The sequence below is a fragment of the Hemicordylus capensis genome, chromosome 5 (genome assembly GCF_027244095.1).
Source record: "Hemicordylus capensis ecotype Gifberg chromosome 5, rHemCap1.1.pri, whole genome shotgun sequence".
Taxonomy (NCBI): Eukaryota; Metazoa; Chordata; class Lepidosauria; order Squamata; family Cordylidae; genus Hemicordylus; species Hemicordylus capensis.
This window is the reverse complement of record NC_069661.1, coordinates 100,531,936-100,537,412: the sequence shown is the minus strand read 5'-3', so window position 1 is coordinate 100,537,412 and position 5,477 is coordinate 100,531,936.

Genomic DNA, 5,477 nt, shown 5'->3' with positions numbered 1-5,477 from the left:
GATATCTGGTGTATTGTGTGGCAGATGTTTGTCTGTTTGTAGTCGGAAGTCCCATAATATTTTTACATCTTCATTTTCTTCAACTTTTTTAATTTTATGGTCCCACCAATTCTTGGCTACAGGTAGCTTGTATTTTTTGCAGATGTTCCAGTGTATCTTTCCTGCTACCTTGTCATGCCTTTGTTTGTAGTCAGTCTGTGCGATCTTTTTACAACAGCTGATCAGGTGGTCCACTGTTTCATCTGCTTCTATACAAAGGCGGCACTTGCTGTTTGTTGTGGATTTCTCTACTTTTGCTCTTATTGCATTTGTTCTTATTGCCTGTTCTTGTGCAGCCAGTATTAAACCCTCTGTTTCTTTCTTCAAGTTGCCATTCTTAAGCCATTGCCAGGTCTTGGTGATGTCTGATTTTCCACTTATATTGTGCAAATATTGACCATGCAGGGGCTTATTTCTCCATTTCTCTGCTCGGTTCTTGACTTGTTCTTTCTTGTAGGCCTGCTTTCTTTCATTGGTGTTGAATAGTTTTGCATTATTGACCATTTGAAGTGCATCTTCTTCACTGTCCTTGATATATTCTTCAAGGCCTCTTTTCTCCTCCTCTACTGTTTGATGGACTTGCAGCATTCCTCTTCCACCTGAGCTGCGAGGGAGGTATAGCCTATCGACATCACTGCGGGGGTGCAGATTGATGGTCATGATTTTCCTGGTCTTACGATCTAGCGTCTCTAGCTCTGCCTGGGTCCAGTCTATTATCCCTGCAGTGTATCTGATAACAGGTATAGCCCAGGTGTTTATGGCTTGTATGGTGTTCTCGCCATTGAGTTTGGACTTGAGGATTTTTCTCACTCTCCTGATGTATTCACTTCCAATTTTTCTTTTAACTTCAGTGTGTGCAATGTTATCAGCCTGGAGAATGCCCAAGTATTTGTAACGTTCTTTCTCTTCCATGTTGTTGTTGTTGTTGTTGTTATTTTATATCTTATATCACCTCCAATTTTATACATTTCATTTTTATAAGCACACATTTTAATACAAAAATACAATTATAACAAAGAATACATTACATGATTATAACAAATAAAACAAAAAGGGAGTGTATAATCATTAAATTTTGAATTCTAAAACAGAATCTAGTCATTGTACAAATGTGTCTGCTTTTACATTAAATTTTGATCTTCCAATATAAATTAATTTTCACACTTATTTCTGTACCTTTTTTTTTTTTTTTGGCAAAGTAACAAAAAGCCCTGCTAACTTGGGAAAGAGGCACCTTTTTAACGTGGTGATTCTCTTTATTTAGCAGGGAGAGAGTAACTGGCCTCATCCACCCCCAGCACAGTACCTCCAGTGCCTGTTGCTGGTGTCTATCTTACGTTTCTTTTTAGATTGTGAGCCCTTTGGGGACAGGGATCCATCTTATTTATTTATTATTTCTCTGTGTAAACTGCCCTGAGCCATTTTTTGGAAGGGCGGTATAGAAATCGAATGAATGAATGAATGAATGAATGAACAAAAAGCGGTTTATAAAAATATCAGTACAACAGAAACAAGATTAAAACCCAGCATGAAACAAATCCATAGCAATTTAAAACAGTTTCCTAGTGCCATGTCATGGAAGCTACCACCAGACAGGACTGGTGCCACTTCAGAACTGAAGAAGTGGCCCAGAAGGATATCACAGCCAGTGGTATCAACAAGCTGTGGAGAAATCCAGGAGAAACAACAAGGTAGCAATCTTATCCAAAGATAAATCTTACCCTAGCAAAGGGCATCCACCAGAATGGCTATGGCAGTTTCAGTTCCAAAACAAAGCCAAAAACCAGACTGGGAAGAATTCTAATAATCAGTTTTATGCAGCCTGGAGCTGGTTTGCTACCACATGCTCCAACAGCCTACCCAAATAAGGCAAGGTTGAAAATGGGTGATAGTTGTTTAGATCAGTCAGATCAAGGGATGGTTCTTGGAAGAGAAATTTTAACACAACCTGCTTCAAAGCTATTAGAGCATCCTTTCTCATTAGAATTCATTTATTACCACTCAGACACACAGCTGTCTAGTCCTTGCTTGGCTGATTTTAAAAAATCTAAAGAGGACAAGGATCCATAGCACATGTGGTGGATTTCACCTCTCCAAGTCACTTGTTTATACACATGGACATGCATGCACATAAACCTCTTCCTACCTACCTACCTATGTACCAGGTTCCATTCTGAAATGCCTATGGCATCTAAGGGTCAGTGGATGTGAACCGTTTTATTCACACAGAAGTGGTTTCCATGATCAATGGAAACCGCTGAAATGGGGTTTGCGGGGAGAGTGGGCTTAGCCTGCTCTCCTCGCAGACGAACAGTCAGTCTGCTCCAGGTGGCCGAACCAGCCGCCCACACGACTGCCGGCTCCGTTATAGAGCTGGCAGGGGCTGGGGGGATCAGGGGCCACATGGTCCCCGGAAGTTCCAGCATGCCCTGTGGAAGTGTGCAGGGCAAGCTGGAGAGACCCCCGAGCAGGTAGGCTGCTTTTTAGCCTCCCGGTTGGGGGTCTGCTCATGAGTTGCCATGGCGCGGAGCTGCGGCACAGCAACACATGATCGTAGAGCCCGGGTTAGCGGTGTGCTTGCTCTGCTAACCTGGGCTTAAGGGAGGGTTATTTAAGCGGGTGACCCGCTTGAGAGCAACCAGGCTCACCTGCGAGCCCGGTGGTTCTCACAGTCGCCAGAAAGCAGGCTAGGCTCCGTTAGCCTGCTTTTTGGTGATCGTGAGGATCGCCTCACAGTGTTTTGCAAATTGGTCACAGTAGACTTCCAAGCATTGCATTCCAACACCCTGTTGGCCAGATTGCAGCAGGCCCTTAACCACTTGGAAAAGCTCCTCTGGACAACAACTGAGAAGATGTAATGATGGCAGAGAAATCGGATTTCTTTGCTGCCATCACTGACAAAGAATATGGTTTGATTCTAATTATAACTGCACTTGAACCAGTTCTACTGAACCAGTTCTACTGGTTCAGGTTCTAAACTGTCAGAACCAGCCTGTGGTTTGGTTCGAATTACAACCCCCTAGAACCAGTTCTACAAAAGTTCTCCATAAGGAACAATGGAGCTCAAACTGGCCCATTATTCCCTATAAGTAGACCCTGGGGTGCCAAAGTGGGGTGTGTGGTAGGCTACCATGGCTGACAGCTACCACTCAAGCCCCAAAGCAATTGTCCAAAGGGGCGATTCTTAATGATTTTTAAAAAGATTTTTAAAGTTTTATTGTTTCTTACACAGAAAATAATGAGGGTTAGATTCTTTGATGTCACATAGATTCTACATGATGAATTCCTATGTAGACTCTATGTGCCATCAGAGAATCCAGCACTATTGACATCAGAGAATCCACATGTGTTGGATTCTCTGATGGCACATACATTCTACATAGGGATTCATTAAGTCTCTAGACATGATCTGTATGTAGAGCCGAAAGGAGGTTTGTGGCAAGAGCAGGCTTGACCCGCTCTCCCCACAGATGAGCAGGAAGCTCCACCTGGGTGGCTGAATTGGCTGCCCAGACAATTACCTCCTCCGTCAAAGAGCTGGTTGGGGTGGCGGGGATGGGGGGGCTTCCTGGCCCCCAGAAGTTCCATAAGGCACTGCAAGAGTACACGGTGCCTTGTGGGGAGCCTCCCAATGTCAGGAGGCTTGTTGTAGCCCCCTGGTCGGGAGGCTACTCATGAGTTGCTGTGGGGCAGAGCTGCGCCACAGCAACACACTATCAGAAAACTGGGGTTAGCAGAGCATGTGATTTGCTAACCCCGTATAGGGGGGCATTTAAGCGGGCTTGCCGGTGGGAAACACAGGGCTCCCGTTGCAGCACAGGACCAGCCGAAAGTGGACTGGGCTCCCTTAGCACAGTTTTGGATGGTAGTGAGAATCACCTCATTATGTAGAAAAAAATGGGCCAGAGGCCTGAATCCAGGCTAGCTGGTTGGGCAACAAGCAGGAGGGAGGATTAGGGCTCCACCATGCACTCACTCACTACAGACACAATGAAATTAAGCACACTCAGCCAGCCAGGGAAATACTTAAATATTGTAATAATTTAAATAAGGGGGAGTCAGTCAAACCTCTCTCTGAGGCCACCAGTTCAGACTGCAAGGCAAGGCAAGGCAAGGCAAAGCAGCAGCTGTAGTAGCTCCTCAGTCTCTCTCAAGCAGCAGCAGAGACAAAGAGAGATTCAAAGCCACAAAGGTGGTCTTTAAATAACCCTCCTTGGAGCACCCCCACCTTGTCACTCACCCCTAGTCAATGGGGTGACAGGTGTCCCTCAGTGACATACTTTCAAAGCCACTCTAAGAGCCAGATACATCTGGCCAATCGGGATCTGCAGCACAGCCAATTGCTCCAAGTGACATGACTGTCACAAAATGGATGACAGTCTCTTTCATACCCAGCCAGAGATGCACCTAGGTAATTTGTGAGCCTGGACCTAAAGGCATTTGGAAGCCCCCCCACCCATGCAAATTAAATATCATCATGCTCCACTGGGTGACCACACCATCCAGGACAGATTAAGGAGAATTTGGGGGGCCCCAGGGCCTGTGGAGGCCCTGGACTTGCACCTTGAAGTCCAAGGGTAAGAACACCTCTGTACACAGCCAGTTAGAACCAGTTCTGTTAGAACTGGGATTGGTCCGGTTTGATCTAGAACTGGTCTCTAATTTTTATTTTAAAGTTTGTGCTCTGCTTAGAACCGTCAAAACGGGGTGGTTCTATCTAGAACTGGTCCACACATCCCTAGTAAAATGGACTTTAGCCTGTGATCAGTTGGATTTAGCCAACTGATCTTCTGCCATCAGCAGTGAGAGATGAGGAGAGAAATTAACTCTCACACACCATGCCTGCTCTGAGTATTATAAGAGATAATAGGCCCATACACATGAAGTGTTCAAGACTCATATGAGTGTACAGTGTCGACAGGTACAGTTATTCACGTTACGTTGAACGCATGTACAGAAGTACACTACCTGTCTTTATCTTACATTTGGGGTCTTTATCCAGGCTCACTTTTAAAATGAACACAGGTACAGCCATTCACACAAACACATGTATGAGTGTACATACAGCATAATGACTGAATTGGGCTATTGTCTGTTACTGTATTTAATTTTTACTCCATTTTACTCTCTGTTTATATTGACTGACATCCAGACAAATTGATGCAAAGCCTTTGCATATGGCTGTTGTGCTTGCTAAGTGTACTAAGTATGGAGCTTACATTCCAGACTAGTATTGCTCTAATGCAAATGTGTTTGCACTTATGCCATAAGGTGCACAATCTGTTGGACAGCCATATGTTTTTCCATGAACTTTTGCACTAGAACACAATTTTGAGCATCTTTGTGGCTTTGTGTAGCCACATTATCTGCTTGCACTAGTGCAGCTTTGTTTGTTGTGTGAGTGCTTCATTAGTCCGAATGTCAGTTATTGTTTCCAT